This window comes from Misgurnus anguillicaudatus, chromosome 21 (assembly GCF_027580225.2).
Source record: "Misgurnus anguillicaudatus chromosome 21, ASM2758022v2, whole genome shotgun sequence".
NCBI classification, from domain to species: Eukaryota; Metazoa; Chordata; class Actinopteri; order Cypriniformes; family Cobitidae; genus Misgurnus; species Misgurnus anguillicaudatus.
Window position 1 is genome coordinate 2,138,595 of NC_073357.2, and position 8,182 is coordinate 2,146,776.

The following is an 8,182-nucleotide window of genomic DNA, read 5'->3' on the forward strand; positions in this document are numbered from 1 at the left end:
AACAATTAACAGCCTTAACCTGAGAACAACGATATTAACAAAAATACTATTTAACCATCATAAAAAATGCAGAAATGTTATTTTGAGAACAGCTTATTATACTACTGGGTCAATTAATTGTCTTCCTTTCTAAATTTGTACCTAATTGGCAGGAGTTCACGTTTACGTTTCATTTCATTGATTTTATTAATGACTTCTGGGTTTGTATCCATGTATTCCTTGCACTCCTTCGCATATTTCTGTAGAGTTCCAACCTGAAATTCAGGAATGTGGAGTTCAGGAGTAGCAATAATCTGCAACTCTGCAATAATGGCTGTAAGTGCGATGGTATTGCGATCAACATTGTGTTGCTTGCAGCTGTGGGAGACACTTCTGGTCTTCATGAAGCTTTTCAGAATGGCCTTGTAACGTTGCAAAACATCATCAGGTGTTTGAACTGAAAAAAATTATGTAACATTATGACATTGTAGGACTAATACTTATCTAATGCATTAAGATGTAGTTCCACCTTTGACCACTAAGGGGTGAAAAGGTATAATAAATTTATGTAAGCAATAAGTAACGGCTGAAGGGTGTATTAGGCACGAAGCGAAGCGGAGCAGCCGTTACTTATTCAGGATACAACACTTGCCTTGAGTACCTTATTGCTTTTATAAAACGGTTACCACACTATATAAAAGTTAAAAAAAATGTATTAGTGCAACTTTCATGAAGTTAGATCAATACAATCAAACAAACCGTTTTGAAACTGATACGTGTGGTTGCTAAGGGTGCAGTGATAAATAGACCCGTTGGGCGGTCCTAGCCTTGTTTTATTGTGAATATCAGAATCAAGGATTGGAACTAACTGTTTTATAAACATTAATGCATGTGTGAAAGACTTAAAGCGATAGTTCACCCAAAAATTAAAATTATGTCATTAATGCCTTTGGAAACACAGTTTAAGATCAAGAGCTTTCTGACCGTCCATTGAATATGTATGTACATTATATTGTCAAGTCCAGAAAGGTAATAAAAACATCATCAAAGTAGTCCATGTGACATCAGTGGGTCAGTTAGAATGTGTTGAAACATCAAAAATACATTTTGATACAAAAATTGATACAAAAATTACGACTTTATTCAGCATTGTCTTCTCTTTCGGGTCTGTTGTTAATACGCGTTCACCACACTGCAGTGATGCTGTTGACGTACGACGCTGCTGACGTGTTATCTGGTGCACCCAAGCTTCGTTTACAGTCTGATGGATTAGGACATCCGTGACATGCACATTTACGCACCATTTAAAAAAATATAGCAATACCAACAAAACACAAACAATTTTGAACAGCTTGAATACAGCGTGCGTCTCCATCAAACTCTAAACGAAGCTCGGGCGCACCAGATAACACATCAGCAGCGTCATACATCAGCAGCGTCACTGCTGTGTCATGCATGCGGATTCAAAACAGACCGGAAGAGAAGACAATGGTCTTACGGGTTTGAAACAACATGAGGGTGAGTCATTAATGACATAATTTTAATTTCACATCTTTTTTATAACCCCTTTTTATATTTTTATTTTTTGTGACAAAATAAGAATTTTATTGTACCAAGGTACAAATCACAGTAACAATCTAGAATCTTTAATGAATGGATATAGCTAGCTCAGTACAATAAACTGGGAAATAAGAAAGTATTTAAACTGTACGATAGGTTTGGTCTTTGCACTTACCTCTTCGAATGGCGGCATGTTTTTCCTCCCTGACTTTGTGCTTTCTCTTTTGTTTTCTTTTTGGAGGCTTGTCAGATGAATCCGATGTGTCTGAGAATGTTGAACTCTCTCCAGATTCTGACTCAGAAGAAGCATCATTTTGCATCTTCTCTTTCTGTCCTAAGAACATTTGTACAAAAAGACATCTAACATTTGCTACAGTAAAATATCATTTTCTTGAGTTTCCTAAAATTGTAGATGTTATGAATGATATGCTTTATTGTTTTATTACATCAAATCTCCATTTTTGTTTTTATTGAGTTCGTATAACTAACAACTAGATTCCATGTGCTTCTTATCAGACTTAAAAAAATAGTCAGATATGTCAAGGAAATAAGATTTCCTACCTATGTGAATAAACACTTGGTTGTCTGTTTTTAAGAGCACATTTTAATTGCTCCCGAAGGAAGTCTCGCTCCTCTTTCAAAAGTTTATTTTTCTCTTTCAGGTTTTCAAATATTGAAACTGCAGTTGGCGCAACTTGTGGGGGCACAGAGACAGGGGGAGGCACAGAGAGGGATATCATGTACCTGCTGTAAATTTACAGTAATAAAAAACATTTATCAGTTAATTCTGGAGATTTCAATTAAGTTTAAAAGATGTGTATTTCTATTATATATCTGCATATAATCTGCATTAGTGCTTTTAGCTTTGAGTTTATATTAATATATATCCCTAATTTTAGTTTGGGCTATAGCAAATTATAAAAAGAGGCTTGTTTTCATATATTTAAATGGTCTGGATAAAACCTTCCTCACCTTCATCAACAACTTGCTTTCTCCCTCGCTTTGTGCGCTTTGTGTTCTGCATATTCTGCATATTAAAAACATTAACATTTTAAGTATCAATTCACAACTGCAACTGTAACCATTGCACGTAACACATAATTACAGCAGGTCAAAACAGTTTCCACATGGATGGTAATATGACACTTAAGGGCATCTTTATTTAAGCAATATCGCTCGAGTAGGAGTGTGATATAGCTCTATATCATCACGGCTGTGATTAGGCCAGAGGCACGAGGCCGCAGCCTCTGGCCTAATCACAGCCGTGATGATATAGAGCTATATCACACTCCTACTCGAGCGATATTGCTTTTATACAACAGTTCGACGGCACACGTTTGAAAAACGAAAACTAGAAAACAACAACGGAGTTATTTTAAAAGCCTCTTTGTTTGAGAACTACTTCTTCCGCCACGGATTTGAGGGCGGCCAGAATGACAGGTAAAACTTTCGGCTGCTTTGAAGCTCATAACAACTCAATGGACGGAAAAGCCGTTACTTTATATTACCGTTTCTTGGTCACAAAGTGTAATTTTAAGATTAGTTCAGTCGAGAATGTATATGTATTATATTTAAATCTGCAGTCGATTAGTAAAGATAGCGCCTGTTTGAATGTTTGCTTAGTGAGATTCGGTACGAATGAGAACCAAAGCATGAGCGGACGTCAGTGTTCACTCGCCCCGCTGACCACCGCCCTCTCTGGGCTACATTTCTGACAGGGATTCCCTGGCTCTCATGTTGGCCTTGTTTGTTTATGATCGTCAAAATGAGATCAAATCAGCAGTATTTGGTGTCATGATCAAACTATTACTTGTTTTTTTATTCATATTTAGTGTCTTTTGTGTTGTTATTGTTTTGGCGCAAGGTAAAAGTTAATAAAGCTATACTTGTATAACGTTACTATTGCTTTCTCATTTATTCTTAACGCGATACGAGCACTCGATTATTATTATTAAACTTTGTTCTTGTCAGTACTATATAAAACGGTTTTTTATAAGTGTCAGAGAGATGTTTTTGCATGCTGCTTATAAATATATCAGTGGCGATCTCTCATAACATGTTTTAATAGTCACGTCACGATAAAGTAAATGATCAATGTCCACATTTAAAAGCTGCGGTGCTTACCTGCAGTTCCACGGTGTTTTCGCGTTCTGATAAGAAATATAGCTCCAGAAAAAACGAGTGTTTATATTCCTCTTTCCAAGTGTTAATCGTCCACACGATGTGACAAGACATTTCTCCCATTAACTTTATTAATAACTTCTGATTGGGGATTCACAGACAGATTTATGAGCTAGTAAACTAATAAGACACAAGGAGAGTGTTCAAAAACAGCGCGTCTGTGTTTTTCCATTCAGAGATGAGCCTGCTTAGGACCTCCATTCACTAGGTGGCAGAATAATACGAAAGGTGAAGCGGTTACAGTGCCGTTATCAGCACAATATCGTATAGCTCTTAGCCAATCAGATTCGAGAACCAGAAAGAACTGTTGTATAAATTAAATTATACTTTGAGCATCATTAAATGTATTAATTTGTTGTATGTTTATGGTAGCTCATTAACTGATAATAAGGTGTCTCATTAAACATAACGTCTTATGCAAAGTGCATCAAGCTATTCAGCCAGTGCATTCATTCGTTTGTGTAAACTAAAGTTAGATGCCGAGATATGCATCCCTTTAGGTCTCTCTAAAAAAATAAATCGATGGACTGATATGATATTGTATATCATTTGCGGGTTGAGGGAGCCACTATTTCGCGAGATCTGTAAAGTTACTTGTTAGTTAAAGGCTTAACAATTTAACAGCGTCCATCTCCGCGTATATAAGTTATTGTTGTTGTGTTCATATATAACTTACCTTAACACGGATGAAGACCAGGGCGATGACTGATAGTTACGACGAACACGGGTGATGACCTGAACAGTGACGACTGATTGTTCCGAACTTCCGATGATTCTGGAAGTGCGGGAACAGGAAGTTCATGTCTCGCGCTCAAAACATCCAATCAGTGATCATATTACTATTTTGGCTGCTTTGCGGTGTTTTAGAGGTCGATGATCTCACTTAGCCTAACTAATTGTTTTCAGAGATTAATTCAAAATGAGTCTTGTCAGATCTTTATTACGGAGGATATACGGAAGACGTAAATCACTCATTAAATGGCTTCAGAAACACAAGCTCCTGCTCAGAAAAAAGAAATGTAGGTTATGCAGAAAGAGGATGAGTCTTTAAAAAAGTACCACAACAAAAGATGGATATCGATGGTAAGCAAAGTCTTTTGTAGGACAGGCAAAATTAGATTTTAATGTTAACTAGATGAGGTAAAAGTTTGTGAACAAAATTTATGTTGGCTTGAGAAAGCCTAGTCTTAAAGTTCAAAATATAAAGTACTAATTTTATTTTTTACATCAACATTACAGGATATGTAGACGAAATCGCCACAAGGACGTGTCTCTCTCCATACGCCATGGCTCTGTTTTTAGCAAAAGTCATGTTTCTCTTGCTTCCTATATGAAGTTCATTCACAGGTAACGTTAGATAGTCCAAGTTCTATACTCTAAGATTTAAATTAATGAATTCAGGGTGTTTAAAGTCTTTATGTGTTAACATATTACATTATTACAAATTACATTACATGTTTAATAATTATATATATTAGTAAAAGCCCTGAGGCTGTGCCATTTTAAAATCTGTCACGTGTTAAAGAGCACCAATTATGCTAATAAATTGGCACGTTAGCACGTTATTGCAATATCCCATTGTACATACATGTTATTAAAACTTGAACTAATGCATTGTGAGTCTTATAAATTGCTTACATACCTCACCGATTTCCCACTCTCTGGAAAACGCTCGGTTTAGTTCCTGTTAGGGGTGGGCGGATCGATCTAAATATCGATAGTATCGATGCCAACACTGGTATTGGTATCAGATCGATACAATTGTAATTGAATCGATACTTCAATTTAAATATCCCTCCTCTATGTTCATTATACTTTGCTCGTGTCTTCTACCTCTACAATCCTGAGCAAATGCTTCTTTCACGTCCTGGCCCACTTTGCTACTCCTCCCCCTCCTGCTGCACTGCTGTGATTCGTTGTTGTGTCGTCATGTGACTCACTGACACAACGCGCCGAGGAGCAGCGAACTGAGTGAGAGATCAGGATGGCCGAGAGGAAGAGAAGAGTTGTGTGGAGCTATTTTACGGCTCTAAATAATAATACTATAACTTGAAACGTGTAAAAAGTAATAATTGTGTGCACTTTATTTCATTTGCTTTTAAAAACAGAGAGGGAGAGAATTTTGTTATTCTTTATTTTTTTTTAAAAAAGGTTGTAACAAATTAATTCTACAGTTCCTAATAACTAATAATTTTGTGGACTTCAATACTTTAATAAAAAAAGCCTAAAGAATTTATCATTCATTTATCTCAGAAATAATGACATACTGCTCTCCCCTACACAAAAGTATTTTTTAAAGTAAAAAGTATCGGATCGGTATCGGAATCGGCAATACTGACCCTATATGTATTTGGTATCGGATCGATGCCAAATTTTGCAGTATCGCCCACCACTAGTTCCTGTCTCCGCCTCCCAAAATGTCTAGTGTAATCGGATTGGTCAGATGACTACTCAACTGTTATTGGTCAGCTGGGTTCGGCGTGTGTTTGAAAGGTTACGCCCCTGACTACGCGTGGGTTGACACCGGTTCTGACTGAGAGTCACGGCCTCAGAGGCAACGTAAACAAGCGTTATATTTCTCTATAAACGATGGTGTCTGTACTGCCTTACCACTTCGAGCTCGATCCAGAGAGTTCAGAAGGCCGTTACGATATAAACAATCTCCGTCAATGAATGCGATTGGATTCAACTTTTTTAGGTGTCCTTAGCTCTGCCAGAGTGCTAAACGAAGACGAAAATGTGTTGCAAAGACATCCAAAAGGTAATTATAACGTACTACATAACTATATGGAAACACCAAATGTAGCACATAGAAAGTATTTGTTGAAATGATTATAAAACGATTTCACTTGGTAATTTCTACATTATTTTACTATAGTAAATTTTTTTATAAAAGACTGCTTACATACTCTATTACTGTGCAAACTATATGGAAACACCAAATGTAGCACAAAAAAAGTATTAATTGCAATGAATGTTAGTTCTACATTATTTTACTATGGTAAACTTTATTATGAAAGAGCTTACTTATAAGTGCTATGTTTTTACTTATTAGGTTTTAAGGAGAATGCAACAGGTTCCAGGGCCTCTTACCTGCGTGATTCATCATCCAGGTTTTGCGCAAATTGTCTAAATCCCTACACACAGAACATTTATTGTACCGACTATAAGCCTTTGAGGCGCAGGACTAGGGTAAGTTTTATTACAGTTTTAAACCAATAACACTAAAGTATTATTATAGTAACAAAGTACCCAAAAGAACAAAAGATGTAACTTTAAAGAAAATATAGTAGTCAGTCAAAAGTTTATTTATTACAAATATATATTTAAATGTTAAACAATATACAAATAAACATACTTTAGTAACCTTATTGTGCTCTTCTTTCAAAAATTGTTCAATACACTTCTTACAGCTATTTATTCAGATAAATGGCATATCAAAGCTTTGTCAGCTGATGCTATCTAAGACGACACTTTAGGGTTATCATCCTGTCGTGTGTTGTTCTCCAGATATGCTTGGAGCTTCCTGATCGGAATGTTGGCTTCCGACGACCCCTGCACTGAAGATGGCATGCAATCACGTCCTCCTTTGAAGGTCTCTCAAACTGTGATGCCAGGTCCATCGGAATCGGAGTTTCCTTCAGCTTATCTTCAAATACCTCAAACACAAGCCTGATCACATCATCCACATAACTGTACAAATATTGCAGTCAACAAATCTTTTGTTTTGATCATTTATTTCCCTGCTTCATACATTAAAACAGTAAGTTTTTAACTATGAATGTATTTGAAATAAAACATTACTGCTTACGGTATGTCACTTGTGTGTTTTGGGAACATAGCCTTGTACTTTCCCTCTCCTGCTTTTGTTACGGCTTGGTGACATTGTAATGGATGGCTGCAAGGTACAACCTGTAAAAATATAAATAAGCAATACATTTATTTTAAAAGTAAATACTACTTAATTTAACACAGTTACTAAAATACTTAAATACCTGCACAGCATTCCAATAAATGGTAAAGTCAAATTTTTTGCTGCAAATCTGAAATCTCAGGCTACGGACGGCAAAGGCATCCACTGATGATGGTGATGTAAACATTGTGAAACGATGCTACTGCCTGGGTTCCTATGATTATGCAGAGAAAAAAAACTTTTCATCATCAGTTATACATTTGAGACTGGTAGTGGTTTCACTGGCTAAATACATCATATGTGTTACACACCTTTGCTCCTCATATGCCTTGTACTGTGATGTTGCATGTTTGCATACAGTGTAGAAGGATGTGTCCAGCTGCGAATCTAGCATATAGACAAATAAAACAAACATGTATTCAGTCAAAAAGACATATTATAACAATAGAGTACAACGATTATAAATCGTTAGACTATTCATTAAAACGTTATTGTATTACATGGCCCAACATTAGCAACACACATTACGTGTTCGTTTCAAAATCTAAG

General features: G+C 36.3%; 3 long non-coding RNA genes across 3 annotated transcripts; 1 reads left to right on the top strand and 2 right to left on the bottom strand.

The window, feature by feature from the left end:
* On the bottom strand, positions 1–2,231 carry LOC129421281 (uncharacterized). Its single transcript, XR_012360421.1, has 3 exons — positions 2,117–2,231; positions 1,715–1,873; positions 1–436 (listed from the first exon to the last, which is right to left on the bottom strand). It is a non-coding gene; the product is annotated as an uncharacterized lncRNA (long non-coding RNA).
* Positions 2,232–6,124: 3,893 nt separating this feature from the next.
* LOC141353200 (uncharacterized) lies at positions 6,125–7,343 on the top strand. The gene is made up of 3 exons (XR_012360218.1): positions 6,125–6,481; positions 6,776–6,833; positions 7,231–7,343. It is a non-coding gene; the product is annotated as an uncharacterized lncRNA (long non-coding RNA).
* LOC141353201 (uncharacterized) lies at positions 7,273–7,852 on the bottom strand. Its single transcript, XR_012360219.1, has 3 exons — positions 7,716–7,852; positions 7,532–7,632; positions 7,273–7,413 (listed from the first exon to the last, which is right to left on the bottom strand). It is a non-coding gene; the product is annotated as an uncharacterized lncRNA (long non-coding RNA).
* Positions 7,853–8,182: the final 330 nt, after the last annotated feature.